The following is a 9,044-nucleotide window of genomic DNA, read 5'->3' as shown; positions in this document are numbered from 1 at the left end:
GCGTACAATTAAAAATTGCGACGCCGAGATTCGCGATATGTAGATACACGGCACAGAAATCGCGCGAGACGCGCGCGACAAGACACAAATGGATAGAGAGACACCGCGAGAAATTCCGAAGAGACGTATCGTCTTTTCACGTAAACGGGACGCGAATGACAATCGACGATCTTCCCGCGGCCACGTGGACGTCCTCTCGTTATGCCAACAAAAGACGAGATAACACGCGCATGCGGACGCGTAAAACTCATCTGCAACGAACTGATAACGAGATGCGATAAGAATGTGTCGCGTCCTAGATGTTTAATCGAGACTGCAGTCCGTTAAACTCTCGAGGTTGTTTTAATTATATTTAAATGAATAAATAATAAATGCGATTAAATAAGCTATTTTCAGAAATTCGCGTTATTATATTCGACTTTGGATTTTTAACAAACCTTGAATCGTTTCTCTCTATTTAAAAAAATATCAAGATGTCAATAATATTGAATTATTATTGATCAGGATCTTAATTTGTTGTTTATTTATTAAGATGTTTGATGTTGAAATGTGAAGAGAGTGTAATAAATGATGATGTCTCATATTTCCGTTAAAGGAAAATATCATAAAAGAATCTGTTTTCTCTCTCTCTCTCTCTCTCTGTAACATCAGTATACAAAGTCACCGATCAAGTGAACGCAGAAGGTCGAAGAAACATATCGAACGAAGCTAGTTTTATTATGTTTAGTGTTTGTTATATATAGAGAGAGATCTTCCGATATAAATTCCATGTTGATCTACGACAAACACCCGAAGGTTAAATTTATATAAACAAGAAACGAAATATTTCTATATTCCGGTTGCGAAGATTTATTTTAAATCATAATTAAAATCGTATATATAATTTAATTACAATTCTTTAAGACATTTATTTACGTATCACGACGGCGTTGCGTATAACTTTCGTGCATTTTTCTGCGGTTAAACGAGATCTGTGATCTAGTCGTGGGATATCTAATCACTTGAGAGATGCATTTTACACGGATGATAAAATATATCGCTCTCTGTGTAGCGTGTTTTTTATTTAAATCGCGTAAAAATAGTTATTTAGATATTATAGATCACATGTTGCCAATTAACGGTTGCAAATTTGTATTTAATGATATACGACATTGTTATAGGCAAAGAAAATTATTCTCTTTTTTTCTCTTATATGACTTTATCTTTTAAATAAAAGATAAAAATTGAATTAGAAGAATATTGTGCATCGATGCGCGAGGCGATTAAATATCTATAATTAATGTAGGTTTCTTTTTGAAAGAACAACAATATGTGAGTTTCTTACTCCGTATTCGAAAGTTAACGATATAGCTTATCAGATTATTTCAACATGATTAGAGGTCAGCTTAATTTATAATGAGAGAGAGAGAGACTGTGTATTTTTTAAATATTTGAAACTAGGAAGAGATAAGGGATCGGCTCTGTGAAATTCGTTTTATCTCTGACCGCTACTTGTGTCATTTTTTACAAACGGGAAAAAAGAATCTCTATCGCTATTTACACGTGCTTGCGCCGTTTCTCGCGAACTGCGTTTCTCGCATCGTTTCGCGAAATATACCGTTAATCATACTCATAGAACGCGACATGCATTCCAAGCGCACGTGGTCATCGCGCGAGACGCGGATAGATATTACATACGTAACGATTTTCCTATGTGTAATGGGGGGGTGAAATTCAACACCAACGCACTCGAATCACGTGTTATGAAGTACTCACCGATTTGTCTCTTCTAGTCTATTCGCCTTCCTTCCGAGCTTCGTCCCTACGATCTATGATGCGAGTAACCCAGGTCACTTATCGGTCGCGCGAACGATACTGAGGGAGAGGCGCACGTGCCGGAGCGGCCCGCCGAGAACGCGCTCACGTGCGTCGCAGTGCGCGTGCTCGCTAGTCACATGGCCCGCGGGTCACATGGCCTGGCCACGATCGCGGCTAATTATCCGCGAACATCGGCTCAAGTTACCGTCTCATGAATGGAGGTTTCTCTCTAGTTGTCGCTTGTTATTAGCGGTAATTGTCGGCGAGCGACGATCAGATGGATTCCTCGAAGTACGGAAATGCGAACGAGAGTAGAAATGAGCAAATATAGTAGCAGCAGCAGAAGAGTATGTATATTGTTTAGAGAGATTATACTTTTAAGATTAAGCACATATTGAATATTATAAAAATATAAATAAGCAGTTTTATATATCTAAATATCCTTTTTCTTGTTGTAAGATGTGAAAGGATGGATATTTCGAAGCAAGGTGTAAAATTTTTATATTGACATCAGTATTGAAAACAAATGAGAATATGATATCAAAAATACAAGGAGAGAGAAAAAGTAATATAATATGCTTGTTTTTGACTTGCATTCGGAGTTAGCTTTCTGAAAGAAAATTTGTTGAGATAGCTAATAGTTTATCTAAAATGGAAGAAACGACTTAAATTTCACAAGCTATAGTTTATCTAAAAAGGAAGGAACGACTTAAATTTCACAAGCTATAGTTTATCTAAATTTCAAGCTATATAATTTATCTAAATTACAGAAAACGTCTTACGACTTTGATATGTATTATTGAATAAAATAGATAACAAAACTTTCTTTGTTTAATTTTAAATTTGTTTTAATAGAATTTTAATTCCAGAGCTAATTATATATATACATACACGTACACACGTATATTGGCATAAATATGAAATTGCCACGAGCGTTAAGAAAATACACGAACCAAAATTAAACGGTATAATAATTGATACAATAATTAAATTAAACAGGAAATGATATTATTTTATAACAATATAATTAAGTCATATTCACACATGATCGATACTAATTAATGTGTAATATCATTAATATGTTTACTTTTAAAATAATACATACATGAATGCACCGCTAATAATAAATATGTGTACATGCGGAATTATAGCTTGTGTTAATTCTCTTATTAATTAAGTTTATTTGCGAACATAAGGTTATTGTCAGATTTTTTAATATCAATAATTGTAGTATCAACAGTTAATTCTATAAACGTGAATTTTATGACACGTTACTGTTGAAGGATTTTTAATTTTTATATAATGTCGGAGAGAGGAGTTACAACAACTACTGTGTTCTAAAATTATCGTTCCATTGTTTATACTGCTTTACACATTTACATATACAAGTAAAATATATACAAGGACGTGTTTTTATTCACGCAACGATGACGCTAATTGTAAGTTAGATTATAAACTTAGGCGCGCATTTATTTTTATCTTTTTTATCTCGCGGCAATTGCAATCACATAAATAAGCCACATGACAATCACTCGTCGAGTAATTTCCTCTCCGCAATAGAGTTATCTTACTCGATATATATAGTAATAAGGAAAATGTATGAGAATATAATGTTTACGATTGTGCTACGAAGCACTTCCTTTGATTCGCGATTTAAGTCCTCTTTTTTCCTTTGTAATCATCGCAGAACCTATTTTCGTTAGGATTGCAAAATATAGAGCGTCTTGGGATTTATTTACGAATTCTTTGACCAATAAGGAGTAATTTTTTTTTATATTCAACGATACACTCATGATTTTGAAATTAATAAAAATAAAAATTTTTCTGAAATTAAACTTCAGAGATGCAAACAAATTGCAAAATTATTTTTGATTTGATCTTGTGCTCTATTTAATCTCTTTATTAAATTTATAATTTGTGAAGATTGCAAAAATATATATTCAATGTTGACAATTTCGAATTTGCGGTTATTGATAATTTTATATTAAGCAGAATTAATTGCAAATTCATCGACGGATCTGCAAATGCAAAGTAGTTTATTAAGTATGAGACATAATAATACACAATTTTAATCTAAACTAAAGATAGAAGTATCCAATTGAATATCAGTTAGGTCATAACAAACATTCTTAGCAGGCGATTGCTTTTTAATATTGTTCAGTTCTTCACATACACTATATTATCAGATTATATCGATAAATTCTATGAATAACCTCACAGTGTTCGTATTAGATTTTTTTGACCAAAAAAATGTTCGCTGTGGTAGACGTTACACGATTATCGGATTTTTTTAACGAGAGTTTAATGCGAGATAATTATTCTTCATAGAGCTAATTCTCCTACGTGGTCAAGAAATTAGATAATTGATCGCCTTACATAGTATCCTTCGTAATTATCTGATAACATACTCCAGATGGTGCATTCTTCGATAAAAGGAATTCGGTAAAAGCACATTAAAACACAAACATCATCTTGCTATTAAATACTATTGATTGTAAAGATTAAAACATCATTTTACTATTACTTTCCATCAATATATACAAAAGTATGATATATAAAATATGACCAATGTGATTAAGAAATGAATTAAACTCCTTGTGTAAGTACACAGGATGTATCTTATCATTATAACTTTTTTATTACATGCATTAAATACATGTAATACACACACATTATTATTATTATATTATGTCAAGTTTTGTTTCAATTTGAAGAAACTTTATATTTTTGTTATATTTACATTTTTATTGTATATTTATATTTCTCTTTTTCCCGCGGCATATTTTTGATTTTGCATGACTAGAATAATCGATCGCAGACAACCATAACATGATTATCGCACGTGTAAACCACATTAGGTAGGCGTCGCCAAAATCGCCGCACTAGACTGCGGAGAAAGTGTTACATTGCATCATGTCTGGGACAGTCGATTAACATACATTCCAGTTTGCGAAGTACGAGAAGCTGATAAAAATCGATCAGCGAAACGTGTCTGGTCGCCGATCTTTTGCGAAGGAGCCGCGAACGGCGCGCATTCTTATCGAGGAACATGCATATCGTCGTTGCAATGCTAAAATTACGAAACTATACTTTTGGTTGCGAATTTTAGTTATGTGTACAAGTTATTCAACAATAAGCGCATTTGGCGATTAGTGTAATATTTTTTATTAAAGACTAAAATGGTTTTTCCTCTCTACCGTAATTTGATTAGAAAGAGAAACGAGATTTTTTACAAAATTTTTTGGAGGTTTTTAACATTTTTATTAAATAAGTTGAAAATTATATCTGGAAGCAATTGTTTTATTAAAATCCATCCAAAATTAGTTTGAGAATACAATTTTATCATATTCCATAATTCGATAGAAAATTACGTTTTTTAATTATTAAGTGAAAGTTATTTATATTCACGTCAAGAAAAGATTAAATTAATTTTTGACAAAAAAACATTGCTATATTGTTATCGAATATCCTGTACAATTTTATTGCATTTATGATCAATAACGCTATGATCAATAAAATTACGAATTTACGAGAAGCAAAGAGTGACTATATTTAAATTTAGTATAGATGAATTAAATAATAAAACTGGATTTATTTTTACATGTAGAGCAAAGATTAATTTTGAATACTTTGTGATTTGAGAAAATTGGAACAACTTTACTATTAGATGGATCAGAAATAAAGTCTCAAATAAGCTCACATAGATGTTTCTTTATGAATTAACAATACTCCTGTTAATAATCCGATGAGATAAAAGACGGAAATATAATCAAATGTAAAATGCGCAGAGAGCAAATGGAAAGAAAAACCGAAGAGATAAAAAATAATTTTCCTCGGTGAAGAAAAGTAAATAAAAAGCAAAATATATCTTTCGCCTCTGGACGACTAGCTAGTAGTAATCAAGACCGATCAAGATTCAATGCAATAAATGAAAACACAGGATTATCCTCGAATCTCTCGCTCCATTGGTTAATATTCAAGCTGGTTGCTTTCGCAAACACGCGACAAAGAAATCGATCGACGTGATATGTTGCTTTCGCGATATCTTCCCAATATTCTTTGCGAATATTTTTCACGAAAACGAATTTTCGAACGTAACAATAATTCCGCATGCAACATTGAACAAACATTTTGCATTCGTTTAATAATAATTATCACTATAGATTGATTTTTATGAGGGGTGGATAGTTTTTTCGGATTCCTAAGCTATGGATCAACTCTTTCATTTGTGTGATGTTGGATAGATAGATGATAAATCCTAATTCTGAACTATTTATCTTCTGATTCCCAAAAACGGGAGGACTAATTTAATAGAGTTCTGTTGTTAGATATTCTTTCGGCCATAAATCAGATTTCTACCAAGATATATGATGGATATTTTTCACATTCGATATCATTTCCTAATTGGGAAATATAAAAGTCATGCGTTTTTCTCGTTTTTTAATTGTAAGATCCGCAGTTGGAAAAACTTTTTACAGATTTCCATAAAAAAATCAACTTTTATTTAATTTTAACATTAAGAGGATGCCGGATCGTCCTGTTTTCCCGGCCATAATAATTATATATTTGCTTAATACGAATATTTTTCACGAAAACGAATTTTCGAACGCAACAATAATTCCGCATGCAACATTGGACAAACATTTTGCATTTGTTTAATAATAATTATCACTATAGATTGATTTTTATGAGGGGTGGATAGTTTTTTCGGATTCCTAAGCTATGGATCAACTCTTTCATTTGTGTGATGTTGGATAGATAGATGATAAATCCTAATTCTGAACTATTTATCTTCTGATTCCCAAAAACGGGAGGACTAATTTAATAGAGTTCTGTTGTTAGATATTCTTTCGGCCATAAATCAGATTTCTACCAAGATATATGATGGATATTTTTCACATTCGACGTATCAATAATATGTTATAATATTATTTAATATAACAAATTTAAGAATTTGAAACAATTATAAGATCTAAAGATCATAAAATAGATCATAAAGAATTTTGTCTTTATCAACTAACTTTGATGAACTGGAATCTTTGCAATAAGAGTTAATTGAACAGAAAGGCAATTTTATTATCTCCAAATAAAAAAAAAATCGTTTAGACCACTTTCATAGTGGCAATCGCGCAATCGACAAAAAGTGCGAAACTTGCACGATCATCGGAGGAAATAGCAAAGAATAGATGGGCATACCGTGTACGCGACGTGTTGTTTCGATTCCGTCGGGTGGTTACGGAAAACGCGTGCAGCTTGCTGCAGTCCGTGACTTTGCAATTGTTCCTCTCCTCGATATCGCCAATCATCGGCTGTTCTGGGATGACTCTCAATGCGGTTGCACCGGCTGTGAATCTATTCCATGTACGATTTTTCTCACTTCCCTCGCTATCTTTTTCACCGGAATGCGCGTCGCGCGAATCTCGATTTATCACTCAACACAAAAGCGCTATCGAGATTCGATAATCCGTTATCTAGCATGTTTCGGGAGTCTGTTTATAGGGTCGCATTGTCGACACCGCTATTTTAAACACCGCAGTTGTAATCTCTGAATTTTATGAGGAAAAATAAAAAAAAGCAAAATATATTTTATTCGATCAAATTAAATATAATGCGATCTGTTCAACTTTTATTAAAAGATATAATATTAAACGTGATTTCGCGACGAATGCCAATATGTCTCCTTGACAAAAATGCATTCTAATCTTCGGAACAGATCGATTAGTTTTTAACGACATTACAACACTCTCATTAATCACATACCTGATATACTTCGACAGCATGCATTTCGATTTGCATGATAACGGTACGCGGATGTAAATTTGCGTTCATGCGCGAAAGTTTCGTGGCAGTCGCTAATACGAACGATATTGTGAAAGCAAACGAAAGCGAACTAATTATAAACTCAGATTTATAACAACATATTCATTTCAACTTGCAGCTTAAAATAGACGCATAACTTTTTATACATCGTCTTTCTCAATGATAAAGAAATACATAAATTTGACAATAGGTAATGGCTTTTCGACCGTTTTGCAAGTCGCACGCGCCAAAAAAGAATGACTTTTTTTATTATTATACGTATTATATAAACTCAGATTTATAACAACATATTCATTTCAACTTGCAGCTTAAAATAGACGCATAACTTTTTATACATCGTCTTTCTCAATGATAAAGAAATACATAAATTTGACAATAGGTAATGGCTTTTCGACCGTTTTGCAAGTCGCACGCGCCAAAAAAGAATGACTTTTTTATTATTATACGTATTATTAAAAATATAACTATTGAAGATTCTATTCTATCATTTCCTAATTGGGAAATATAAAAGTCATGCGTTTTTCTCGTTTTTTAATTGTAAGATCCGCAGTTGGAAAAACTTTTTACAGATTTTCCATAAAAAAATCAACTTTTATTTAATTTTAACATTAATATGAAAATGTTAGGAACATTATTTTCTTTTCTTTAAAGAGAAAGATTGCCTGCAGGGAGAAAACTGACATGTGGAAAACAAAACGTATACATTTATAAGTAAATATCTAGTTATATCAAACAAATTACACAATTAATATATAATAAATATTTAGTTCAATGATTGCAATTATTAATGCAACTACGTCAAAATTTACTGTTGGATAAATACATAATTTGTTCAATCAACTTGATATTTATTTTAATGTCCATCAGTTTTATTCGTCAAGCTGTTTTTTTCTCTATAAACATGTTTTTATATAGAAATAATGTATAATAAAATGCAAAATAAATTTATACGTTTTTAACTCAATATCCAAGGAAAATAATGACATAATTAAAAATATTTGTTCAATGACCCTTAAATTATTATAAATGTTTCATTATCTTGATAACAGGATACCTATGATAATAACTTTCTCGAGATGAGAGATTTTCAGTTCCGGCGTTTATCTCTAATTTTCTTACTGTAGCGTTATAACAAATCTCAACAGATAATGTTACTTTAGGCTATATTCAACTTCGCTTGTTTGCTGGTTCCAAAAGCTTTGGTCAAAACTATCTAACATCGCTCGATTATCCCTATAGGCTACAACTGCAAATACAAATAGTCAACATGTTATTTCATCCTACGAACAGCACATTTTGAATGCAATTTTATGCACGCAATTACCCCAGAAATCTGTAAGTCCGAACGTGCAGCACTTGCTCTCATAATTAGCACTTACCTCCTTAACAAGTAGATTAGGGGATGATTTTTCAGGGTAATTGGAAAT

At 32.1% G+C, this 9,044-nt stretch overlaps 1 protein-coding gene across 1 annotated transcript in view; it reads right to left on the bottom strand.

Moving 5' to 3' along the window:
- The window catches only part of LOC115236801 (maternal protein exuperantia), a 7,815-nt gene extending 5,940 nt beyond the window's left edge, over positions 1–1,875 (bottom strand). Inside the window, exon 1 of the mRNA XM_029809492.1 lies at positions 1,756–1,875. The gene's annotated coding sequence lies outside the window, so the exon portion shown is untranslated. The remainder of the gene's footprint in view (positions 1–1,755) is intronic.
- Positions 1,876–9,044: the final 7,169 nt, after the last annotated feature.

Source organism: Formica exsecta, unplaced genomic scaffold, assembly GCF_003651465.1.
Source record: "Formica exsecta isolate Colony F162 unplaced genomic scaffold, ASM365146v1 scaffold26, whole genome shotgun sequence".
NCBI lineage: Eukaryota > Metazoa > Arthropoda > Insecta > Hymenoptera > Formicidae > Formica > Formica exsecta.
Note: the sequence above shows the minus strand (reverse complement) of the source record. Positions and strands in the feature narration are given on the sequence as shown.